Below are 12,500 nucleotides of genomic sequence, written 5' to 3'. Positions count from 1 at the left end.
CCGTCACACATATCGGTGATTGAAGACATTTTGTAAAAGTATTTATGAATACATCTGAGTATTATCTGTTAGAAGGGGTGGGAGATGTGGATGAATGGAGGGTTTGGGGAAACTGGGCAAATGAGGGTAAAAATGTGGGTGAAATTTGAAAGAAAAACAAAACAAACAAAAAAGGGTTAACACACAAAGAACAAAGTAAATACTGATTTCGGCTTCGTGTTAATCGTGGCGTGTAATATTCTGGTAGAAGAGCACCGCTCCTAAAGAGGCCGCCGGTACAATGGCTGAAGTACAGCCACGAACACAGGTCGACGCACAAATGGACCTTGTAGCACTCTCCTACCGAATCCACCGCACAAAAAACTCCGATTTCACGTCACCAAAACACAGATGAATGGGGAAACGAATCTGATGATATTAAAAAGAAAACAATAACAGTTAAAAGATATTATTTTATGGCAGAGCTGTTTGTTCCTGCTGCTTGACGTTATCCATGGGCAGGTCACTCCTTTGTGTGTGTGTGTGTGTGTGTGTGTGTGAAATCTGATTGAATGACACAGGAAACGAATGATGAGCGCCCAGTGGCAGCCGTCAGTCGGCTCTGCCCAGGTAGACAGCCTGTTGTGTAAATGACCCCGTGTTAGTAAAGTGCTTAGAACTTGGTCTCCGACCGATGATAGGCGCTGTATATAAGTATCCATATCAATCAATAAAATAAAAACAAAAACACATGAACATAGCTGACATTGCTCGAACACTGATATTTATGAACATGAACATAGCTGACATCCGATGATAATTATGGACATGAACATAGCTGACATCCGATGATAATTATGGACATGAACATAGCTGATATTCGATGACAGTTGTGAACATGAACATAGCTGACATCCGATGATAATTATGGACATGAACACAGCTGACATCCGATGACAGTTATGGACATGAACATAGCTGCCATTGCCCGAACACTGATAATTAGGGACATGATGAACATAGTTGACTTTCGATAACAATCATGGTCTCCCCGTCATGGTGACCCCACCCCCGTCATGGTGACCCCACACCGTCATGGTGACCCCACACCGCCATGGTGACCCCCATACAGTCATGGTGACCCCCATACAGTCATGGTGACCCCCATACCGTCATGGTGACCCCCATACCGTCGTGATGACCCCCCACCCCGTCATGGTGACCTTCCATCCCATCATGGTGACCTTCCATCCCGTCATGGTGACCACACCCCTTGTCATGGTGACCACACACCCGTCATGGTGACCTTCCATCCCGTCATGGTGACCACACCCCTTGTCATGGTGACCCCCACCCCCTTGTCATGGTGACCCCCGTCGGCCAAATCACCTGTGATGGGTGTTGACATTTCACGCAAAAGTAACCAAATAATGCCCACATTGAAAACTGCAAAGGTGACAGTGACGGACATTCAAGCTTGTCAGCCTGATAATAATGATTAGAAGGATCAGAAAAGCAGATCAATAAACAACTAAATAAGTAAACCTGTATTAAAGCATAAACACATAAATAAATATACAACAACAAAATAATTGATATGAACGCCAACCACCGCTTTACTGCATATTATTTCAAAGGTACAGCACCAAGTCACGAGGCTGTTGCGCTCAATTGCTGTTGTTAAGATTGAACAACCAAAAATAATCAACAAACATTCAATCCATAATATTTTAGGAAAAACCTCTTACTCCAGTGTGTGTGTGTGTGTGTGTGTGTGTGTGTGTGTGTGTGTGTGTGTGTGTGTGTGTGTGTGTGTGTTTCAAGGGAGAGTAATAGAGATAATTAAAATCAGTATTTAAAATAAAACCCAAATAAAATACGTTATAGAGCACATAAGTAAGCATAATACTTTTATCATAGATATGACTTTGTGTTATATTTCCATTCGTCTTTCAGGGCTATACCTATCGTTTGACTGCGGGTAACACAAAGTAATTAAGTCTCGTTGTTGACATTATTCGTGTAATTATATTCTTTTATGAATATTCTTGTAACAAACCTCGATTGTATTTCCTAATAAGGAATCGCCATTTCAGGAAAAAAACAAAACAACAACAACAACAACAGCAACAACAACAACACACAAACTTAGTCTGTCAGTCAACGGGAACAGCTATACAGATGGGATAGGCCCGCGGTAACATGTAACAGCTTTGGTGATCCCCGATAACACACTGATTCAGGGAGTAACTCTCTCTGTCCGAGTCTGTGTGTGTGTGTGAGTGTGTGAGTGTGTGTGTGACGGCGTGTAACTCAAAGAAAACAAGAAGAAGAAAACAGAAAAAAGAAAAGGGAATGGTGATGGCCCAGAAAATGATATTTTGGTTAGATTCAGATAGTTGCGTAAACGAAATTCATGCCTTTCTCTATCTGTGTGTGTGTGTGTGTGTGTGTGTGTGCCCAGTGCGAACAGTCCAGCCGACAGCAGTGGCCACTAGAACAACCCAACAGCTCAGTCCGTCCTCTCCTTGCCTGCTGAACAGCGCGGCAACGACCCACACCCCACCCCCACCCTCCCTCTCCACCTCCACCCCCACCCCTCCCCCTCCCCCTGTGCCGTGAAGGGAGCCAGTGGCAGCTCGCCCAATGCCAGAAACAAGATATCATGCTCTCTTTCACGCGCTGCGCGCCTTCATGTGGGGCAGCCTGGGAAACGAAGCGCGCTGTCACTCACCGCCTGCCTCTGCCGCCCTGGGCCATGCAGAGCCCGCAGCGCTGTAGCTCCGCCTGATAATATGCAAATTAGCTTCACGAGGGCGGTGACGTCATGAGACAAGGAAATCAAGCGTGCGATGCGATTGGGTGGCTGGCCGCGCGTGAAGAGGTCTCCCAAACGAGATAAGAGAGAGTGGGGGAGAGAGGGAGGAAGATGCTGAGCATTCCGTGCGGTGAAGCAGCGCGAAGAAGCGAAGGGAAAGGAGTTAGCCCCGCCCCTCACGCCTGCTCCTATTAAACATGTGTTTTACAATCCTCAAGGACGGAACACTCCAACGCACGCCACATTCTGCAGCAAGTCAAGCTTTGCAAAAGCTCTTTCTGATGGAATTTGGCACACTGCTTTGCTCCCAGTGAAGTCGTCCTTTCTTTTTGCCGGCTTGCCGCTGTGACTGCGCGTGTGAGACACTGAGTTAAACTGTGCCGCTGAACTGTCCACGACTTGAAGCAGTAAATGCAAGGGAATGAGGCAGAAAGCCAGGCCCAAAGAAATCATTCGCTGAACTGGGCTGTCACTGACTAGAATACCACCGCCCCACTGTCCACTTGTGATTGTGATTGTGCATACCGTGCTGGGTCAAGGATTGAACTGTGTCGTTTGACATCGTTTTGTACACGCACACACAACACGCACACACGCACACACACACACACACACACACAACACAGGCGCAGCCCCAGTCGTGGGTAAGTCCCCGCTGCCCCAGTGGGTCGTGTGATATTGTTTCAGTGTGCTGAAGCTTGTTAATGGTTAAAGGGCCATAAGAAGCTGTTGGAAGGATGTACCTTGTTCAGTTGATTAGTTCAGTGCGTGCTTAATTGTGCTGACCGCTCCAGTGTTGGCTGTGGGTGTGTGCAGAAAGCCCGATCACTTCTGATCACTTCAGCGACGCAACCAATTAAGCATAAGAAAGGATCAATCAAGCAACCCAGCAAGCAACCAGGCAAGTGAGTCGATCTTCTCCTTGAGTCGTCAGCAGACGCAACAAATCACAAGCAGATCATCTTCAACACTTGAGTGAGCGGCCAGCGCGGAGTCCGATCAAGTGTGGTAGGTGACCTGAAGTCTGGCTGACAGTGATCACTGGTTTGCCCCACTGACCCTCTGCTGTCGTTCTCACTCACTGCTGCACTTCCATCTCTCGGGGTCAGTTTGAAACTTGATCACTTCTCCACTGCTCATCTGGCACTCTGTTTCCACGCAATAACTCAACTCTATGTCCCTTGTCTGCCTGCCTGCCTGCTACTCTCTTCGTCTTTTGAACTTGTCATATAATTGTTGTTTTTGTTGTATATACTTATATTAGTTTTTGTTTGTCTGGTTGGTTGTTTTTGTTTTGTTTTTTGCATAGTGTGTTCCTTTTTTCCTACACATTTGTAATTTCTCTGCGACTGTTCTGCAGCCCTTCTTCCATTTCCATGTTCTGGTCTGTTATCCTTGATCTTGTTGAATGTGGTGTTGTCATGATGATGATGAGGATGATTGCTACATCAGAGAGAAAGCGAGAGATTTCCTGCTAATTGCACTGACAGTTTTTGTTGTTGTTTGCTATGCTTACTTTCAATCCGCTGGTTTAACTGCGGTGCAAAGCTGTTTTTTTTCCTTCTTTCTTTTCTTTGAAATATTTTTTTTCGGTAATTCTCCCTTTTTCTCAATCACTTTTTCCACATTTCATCAAAGATTAAGGCGAACTAGCATGAAAGCTGTGGTATCGAAAATGGTCCAGTATACAAACAGAATGCTGAGGTCCATAGTATTGAACTGAAATCAGCACGTTTCAGAAGGTTGAAATGGGGTGGGGGTGCGAGAAAAAGTCTTTAAAAATGTCCCTCTCCCTGTAACTTTTGTTTAACTATCATTGTGTCGAATGCAAAGATACTCTGTCTCTCTCTCTCTCTCTTTCTCTGTATGAGTGTGTGTGTGTGTGTGTGTGTGTGTGTGTGTGTGTGTGTACGCCGCAAGCGCCTACTGTTGTTGACCATTGCACTCACACGTTCATTAACCCTATACCTCAGTCTGGCCACCCCACCAGCCATCCACAGCCTTAAAAAAAGAAAGAAAACGAAAGCTAAAGCGAGGTTTGTTCTTTGCCAGAAGCATTTACATGTGATTCCTTTTTTTCCTTTTTCTTTCTTTAAAAAAAAAATCCTTTGAGGAACTGCTCTTTAGATTTTTTTCTTTACTTGGCTGCCAAATGTAAAATTTTTATAAATGATATTTTGTATGGCTGTCAGCTTGTTTTGCAAGAGCAATTCTTCCAAACTATATATTGTCGACAGTGCTAAATTATTGCTTCATTTGTATCGCATAGCTGTGACTGCAAAGCAACGACACTCATCTGTCACTCGACATTGCTTTCCTCTCCGACCTTGCACGCCGAAGAGTTGGCGTCACACTTGCACGTGCAACGAGTCGGCTTCCTGCAATAAAGCAGTCATGTTCTTTGTCTTCCAAACCTTGTTAAGCGGCCACGTCGCTGCAGTCGCTTGCAGTTTGTCAGTTTTTAAAGCTGCCTCACCTCTGGCGGTGAGGTGGTGATGGGGGGCGGGGGGGGGGAGGGTCGGGGGGGGGGGATTAACAGAAGGAAGGGGGAGACAAACACACGAGGGACAGGTCCTTGAGCGGCATGTTGAGCAAAACGAATGTTGCCGAGAGGAAAGGGCGCGAAGAAGGCTGACACGGGTACGTTAATCGCTGTCAGCTCCATTGTGCTGCTGCAGAGAGAGGTGGGGAGACTGGGCGGTGTAAATCTTCAGTCCAGGACACTTGTTTCCAAACATAGGCACAGCGGGCTTCACGCTTTCTTCATGCTCTGGGTTAAAGGTCGAACCACATTAGTGCCTTGTCGGCTTTCTTCAGATAAGACAATCATGAACAAAGCAGAAACGCGCACGCGCTAGCGCCTGTTAATCTTTTGTTCAGTCTCCTTTGTCACGTCTGGAACTAACACTGGCAGTGAATCATCTGTCCTATCGCCCTGAGTAGGTTGACGACAGACAGAATGGAAGTCATCCGAAGTCTGTGATTACAGTTCAGGTTAATAAACAACAACAAAACAAACAAACTCGTTTGGAATTTTTTGTTTGTTTGTTTGTTGGTTTTTTTTTAAGACAACAGAAACTTCTTCAGGTTTTCCTACTGATAATAGGTTTCCAAAGTCAAGTTTGTGAACAACAAAATAAATTCCAGATGAAAACACGAAGGCTGTGGAGTAAGAGTGTGGACCACACGCCATGGCCAGTAGGGGAGGAGGATGCAGTGTTTCAGTCCTTGCTCAGTTCTGTACTGAGTCACTCCATCAATAAAAATGGTTGTATTCGAAAAAGATTGTTTGTGTAGAAAATAGGTTTCGTATCCATTTGAGCACACAGATCTGATGTGAAGGCGGTGCTGGCACTTCTGCGGGAGATGGTGCCTTCAATGCAGATTCAGTTCTTCGCGGAATACTGGAGCCAGGAAAGCCCTTGGATGTGCTGAAGCTGGCAGAAGAGAGATCAGATGTCGTGACCAATGCCATGATTTTTAAGTTTGGGCTGCTTTATTTTATTATTTTTATTTATTTATTTTTGTCAGCAAGAGATCCAGTTGTCTTTAGTGAAAGCCGTGGTGCGCTGTCCAGCAGACAGGTAGATCGCCAGGAGTTGTTGGTCACTGGGACTTTGGTGACACAAACACCTGGTGAAGTTGAGGACTGGCGCCATTCCCTGTAACGAGGGTGAAGAAATGCCGGAACGTGTGGAACAGATGTTGTTTTCAGTCAGCCATCCCAGCCCCATTTTTCTGTTCTTCCCCCATTCATGTTGGAAGCCCTGTCACGCACACACACACACACACACATCAGTCGCTTTAGGACAGCAGTAAAATTATTCAGAGACTGCAATCAAAAAGACGCTTCTCTGACATGCCTCTCTTTCTAGCGCTCGGACACACACAGACACACACAGACACACACAGACACACGTGCACACACACACACACACACACACACACGAGAGTAATTAGAATGGCTGTAGCAGTGTTCCAAAAGAAAAACCAGACAAGAAGGATGAGAAGTGCTGGAGAACGTGAGAAACGAAACGAAACGAAATGTTATTTCACCAGGGTATTGAGACAAGCAAGTACACATGGTTTTTTTCCCCACCCAACCCCTGGAACCACTTGCATGCTCGGACGGAAGAGCCTAGTATGGTCGTAACCCGCTACTAACTGTGTGTAGTATGGAACTGACCAATGGCGTAATTCGGTCAAGGTAGGCATTTAGTCACGTGTAACTGTCAAAACGTTAGAACCAAGCAATGCAACTGGCACCTGGGCATTAAAAACAACACAAAAACGAAAAAACAGACACACACGCAAAAGAAAAAACGCAAACATCAAGCGTAAGAAAAAATCAAAGTACTAAATCTAGAAAAATGAAAAAAAGGGAGGGTCGGGGTGGGATGGGGTGGGAGGAGGGAGGAAGATATATCTATAGGCCACTAGAAAGATTGAAAGATTACATACACACTCACGCACTCGGGTACAAAAAAAAAAAAAAAAAAAAAAAAAAAGTTACAAAGTGAGAGACGAGCGGGGAAAACGACAGAACGACCCGCAGTCAGGTGATAGTGGGTCGTCCTCTGGGTAACGCGTGAGACCTGCACCTCCACCCCCTTCCCCACAACCTTCCCCCGGCCACACAGGGGTGGTGGTGGTGGACAGTGCGTACGGTTCCTCCGCCTTCCTGCTCTCTACCCCCAATCTGTATCTCCCTCCCTACCTTGCCGCTCCACCCCTCCCGCCCCCTCTGTTTCTCTCATCCTCGCTCTCCACCCATCTCTCTCTCTCTCTGTTGGAACAGATTGTAAACCGAGTCACAGAATGCTTTCCAATGACTTCCACGTTAAGCATAAGAATGAGTTAAAAGTGAACATTTCCTTAGAATCGCCTGACGACTGACGGCGGTCTTGGCTGCCTGACGATGGTAAACCATTCACATGTGTACACAGCACAGTTTCTTTGACGTTGAGATTGATGGAGTGAGTGGCACATACTGATGTGACCTTTCCTTTCATGTTATTGAGTTTTCATTTTATTTATTTATTTTTTTTTTTATTCTATTTTATTGTTTTGGTTGTTACTGTTGCTTCATCCTCCAAGCCGTTCCAGCAACGTGACCGGCAACCCGAACTCTTCACAGGGCACCGGCATATAATGGGTTCTGTGCCCGCAGCATGTAGGGCTATGCCGGACACTCCTATCAACACTTGGTGTCGATAAATAGATGAGTGAATTGAGTGAATGAACTTTTAAATGATTACAACAAAAAGCGAAAGCACACACACACACACACACACACACAAAAAGCATTAGTAAAATAAACCTTTTCGATTCAGTGCTGAAAACACGAGTGGTAATTGTATGTCGACGCCTCAAGGCCTGACAAAGCGCGTTGGGTTGCGCTGCTGGTCAGGCATCTGCTTGGCAGATGTGGTGTAGCGTATATTGATTTGCCCGAACGCAGTGACATCTCCTCGAGCTACTGAAAACTGAAAACTGTCGACGCAAATGGATGGCAGTGACGAATGATGGCAGCATCCAGACGATGATGAAACAGTTGCAGGGGATAAATAAAGCAGGCGATAGACTGCTTGGTTCATCATGTTGTCGTATTGACTGATTGGTTCATCGTGTTATTGTCGTGTCGTTTGACTGGTTCGTCGTGTTATTGTCGTATTTAGTGATTGGTTCATTGTGTTATTGTCGTGTTGTTTGATTGGTTCCTCGTGTTATTGTCGTATTGACTGATTGGTTCCTCGTGTTATTGTCGTGTTGTTTGATTGGTTCCTCGTGTTATTGTCGTGTGTATTGCTTGGTTCATATTGTTATTGTCGTGTTGAGTGATTGGTTTGTCGTGTTATTGTCGTGTTGGTTGATTGGTTCATCAAGCTATTGTCGTATTGATTGGTTGGTTCATCGAGCAATTGTCGTGTTGGTTGATTGGTTCATCGAATTATTGTCGTGTTGGATGATTGGTTCATCGAGCTATTGTCGTGTTGGTTGATTGGTTCATCGTGTTATTGTCGTGTTGAGTGATTGGTTCGTCGTGTTATTGTGTTGAGTGATTGGTTTGTCGTGTGTCGTGTTGGTTGATTGGTTCATCGAATTATTGTCGTGTTGGATGATTGGTTCATCGAGCTATTGTCGTGTTGGTTGATTGGTTCATCGTGTTATTGTCGTGTTGAGTGATTGGTTCGTCGTGTTATTGTGTTGAGTGATTGGTTTGTCGTGTAATTGTCGTCTTGGTTGATTAGTTCATCGAGTTATTGTCGAGTTGGCTGATTGGTTCATCGAGCTATTGTCGTATTGATTGAGTGGTTCATCGAGTTATGGTTCATCGAGATTGGTTCAGTTATCGATTGCATACGGTGATGTAATTGCAGTTAAAAAATCATTTTAAGCTTTTTCTTATTTTTTATTTATTTGTTTTTTGAGGGTTTTTTTGTGTTTTAAACGACCAGTTGAACCACATCTTGTTCAGCCCATGTAAAACTAAATAGAGTTCAAATGATTTGTTTCCTTCAGATAGTGAAAAAAAACAAAACAAAAAAACAACAACAAAAAACAATAAAGAAAAAAACAACAAAAAACAAACAAACAAAACAAACAAACAAAAACAACAACAAAAAACCACAAAAAACACCAGCATCCTTTCCACAGTCAACCCTTTAAAACAGACTGTGTTGAGACCACAAATCGTAGCGTCTTCATGAAAAAACAACCAGTCGTTGAAATCTTTATTTCTTCTTCTTTTTCTTTGTTTTAATCAATGATAGCATTTATTTATTTACTTATTCATTTATCTGTTCATTCATTTAATCATCAATTCATTCATTTATTTTTCTTTTAAAAATTTATTTATTTATTTATTGGAAAAGGCACACCACCTGGAAATCTGACATTGTTACGGAGCTTCACGACCTTAGTTTTCGTGGTCGTCTCTTCTGAAGTTCTCGCCGATGGACAATTCAAGGTTTCTATCCCATATCCGCTATGATATCCACCACTAGGGATTGGGTGTCCCACAGGGGAACATTCGCTCTCCTGTTGTGGTCACTGTAAAATCAAGTGTCAGCAGCTCTGTACTCATGGTCACTCCTTGTGGAGGATTTTGCACTCTGCGCAAAGCATTTGCCAAGAAGGAGGGAGGGAAAAAGAGGAGGAGAAAAAGAGGGAGACAGGAGAGAACAGGAGAGGGAGAGAGGAGAGATCAGGAGAGGGAGAGAGGAGAGATCAGGAGAGGGAGAGAGGAGAGATCAGGAGAGGGAGAGAGGAGAGATCAGGAGAGGGAGACAGGAGAGATCAGGAGAGCAGTAAATTAGGAGAAACGGGAGCTGATTAGTTGCACACGAATTCATTTTGAAAATCTGGGCGATTCTGAATTCTTTACTAACAATTCTGGGAATGAATATTGCAAAGCATTTTTTTCTGTGAGCAAATTGTCCAGCACGACTCTCACTCTCGCTGTCATTCTTTCGCATCACATACTGTTTTCTTTTTCAAATATTCTATCTTTGTAACTTTTTATGTCTCTTCATGCATTGCTTTCCATCATATTTGTCAATGCCATATAAGAAAATATTTACTTTGGTTCCTTTAAGTTGACCGCCTAAGTTTTGTGCTTAATTGTTTCTTGGTGATAGAGCTTGGATAAGCCGTGCTTGATGTCCTTTCTTCGCTGTTTGTGTTCCTGTGCTTATGCCATGATGTTTATTGAAATATGAACTGTTTAAAGCGAACGGGAGACAACAGGGGAATGGGCGAGGGGAGAGGCAGAGAGGAAAAGGGGAGACAATAATAATAATAACAATAACAACGACAACAACAACAATAATAATAATGATGATGATGATGCAAAATAGGATAATAGTAAAGTATTAATGTTATCATTATTATTATGAAAACAAAAACAAAATAAACAGAATAGTAACAGAACAATTCAATGAATAATACGTTTTAACTGACTTTTATTTTTCTGTGACTGCTTTTTCTGGTCCTGGACTGGTCCTTGTGTTGGGACGGCATGTGACTTGTTCACCCCCCCCCTCCCCCCTCTCACCGTCCTCCATACCTCCATAATAATATGTAATTAACCCGGTGTTACGGTTCTCTCTCTGTCTCTCTGTCGCTCTCTGTTTGTCTGTCTGTCTGTCTCTGCGTTTGTCTGTCTGTCTAAACAATTTATGTCTTTAAAGTGTATATGTTGAATGACCGTGATTTTCGTGTATTGTTTATGTGGTTTACACCACAAATTAATTTCCCTCGTTGAGATAATAAAGTATTCTGTATCCTGTCTCTCTGTGTGTAGTAAACTTTAACAAATTCATTTTCTCTTGAATTACTTTGTCCGTCAATACGCAAATTTGGAATAAACAAAGCGAAAAAAAAGTATCATACAAATAATAGGTTGTGAGTCTTCCGCCAGGATTAAGCTGTATGTAAATAATCGACATTTATATCAAAATAACATATGTAAACGGTGCTCTCACCTCAAATAATCAGTTTATGGCGATAAAGATATTAATTTTGGATAATTGTGGCCAGACGTGTTTTGGCTCTATGGTAAATCGCCTTGATTCCGAGAGTAATTTGTGTAGTTCTCCTGCTCTAACAACCCCCCCTATCCCCCCACCCCCTCCCCCGTTTCATAATGTATAATGAATTTTTTTTTAAAACAACAACCCGAAATGTTATTATTTTTAACATGTAATATCATATCCTCGAAGCCCCACGTTATATCTTCCACTGAAAGTGAAGTGTTACAACTGTAGTCAGTATGCTAAGTTATTATATTGTAATCGAGTCCCCACTCATATATGAAATTCTCCAATTGTTTAAAATCTCTTCTTGTTGTTGTTGTTGTTGTTGTTGTTGTTGTTGCTGTTTGTTGACATTGTTTGTTTTGCTTTTTTTTGGTTTTGTTTATATTTGCACTCCACCCCCTATATGTAGTATTGTCTTAAATAAAATAGATAGACAGATGGATAAATAAATAAATAAGATATAAAAATATAAGGGAAATAAATGTGATTGCTTGCCACCTTGTACATGTAAACTGAATTAAAACAAGTTGAAAATATTTAATATAGAACACATTCTCTCTCTCTGTCTCTCTCTATCTCTCGATCCCCTTATAGGATAAAGTATAAAGTATGTATCAGAAGTATAAAGTGCGTATGACGAATCAGTGTTGAAGACCTTGCCTTTCGTGTTTACGGCTATCACGCGCACCTGTTTTCCGTTGTCCTCAGAGAGGGTCTTCCCCACTGAAAGTACTTTGATGGGGCGGTGTCAGTTCCTGGCTTCACCTTGCTTTATCAGTCAATCAGTAATCTATCTATCTATCTATCTATCTATCTTGTGTGTGTGTGTGTGTGTGTGTGTGTGTGTGTGTGTGTGTGTGTGTGTGTGTAATTAGACCTTTAAGCGTGCTGGAGGTGTTACAGTATTTTTGAAGAAGCCGGTTTTGTGGTGAAATTAATTTTGAAAACACTGACACACGATCATTGTATACCTTTAATTCCGACTTGTGTGTTTAATCCTGATGCATGTGAACAGGACAACGTGACAGCTGAAGAAAAACAGTACAGATAAACAGCCGAACACCTCTCCCGTCACTTCAAAAAAGACTACAGAGATGCATTTGATTTAGAAATAACTAAAACATTAATTCACCAAAGGTATGAGGAGGAAGGGGGGGAGAAGA

The 12,500-nt window shown here is 43.0% G+C and overlaps 1 protein-coding gene across 2 annotated transcripts in view; it reads left to right on the top strand.

Annotated features, from left to right (window-relative positions):
- The first annotated feature begins 3,086 nt into the window (after nt 1-3,086).
- LOC143301438 (paired box protein Pax-6-like) overlaps nt 3,087-12,500 on the top strand; it is a 145,354-nt gene continuing 135,940 nt past the window's right edge. Inside the window, exon 1 of one of the 2 annotated variants that reach the window (XM_076615730.1) lies at nt 3,087-3,805. The gene's annotated coding sequence lies outside the window, so the exon portion shown is untranslated. Of the gene's footprint in view, nt 3,902-12,500 lie in introns of both variants that reach the window. The other variant, XM_076615731.1, reaches the window with a different exon arrangement.

Source organism: Babylonia areolata, chromosome 27, assembly GCF_041734735.1.
Source record: "Babylonia areolata isolate BAREFJ2019XMU chromosome 27, ASM4173473v1, whole genome shotgun sequence".
NCBI classification, from domain to species: Eukaryota; Metazoa; Mollusca; class Gastropoda; order Neogastropoda; family Buccinidae; genus Babylonia; species Babylonia areolata.
The sequence above is the reverse complement of the archived record's forward strand: the minus strand, read 5'-3'. Positions and strand labels throughout refer to the sequence as shown.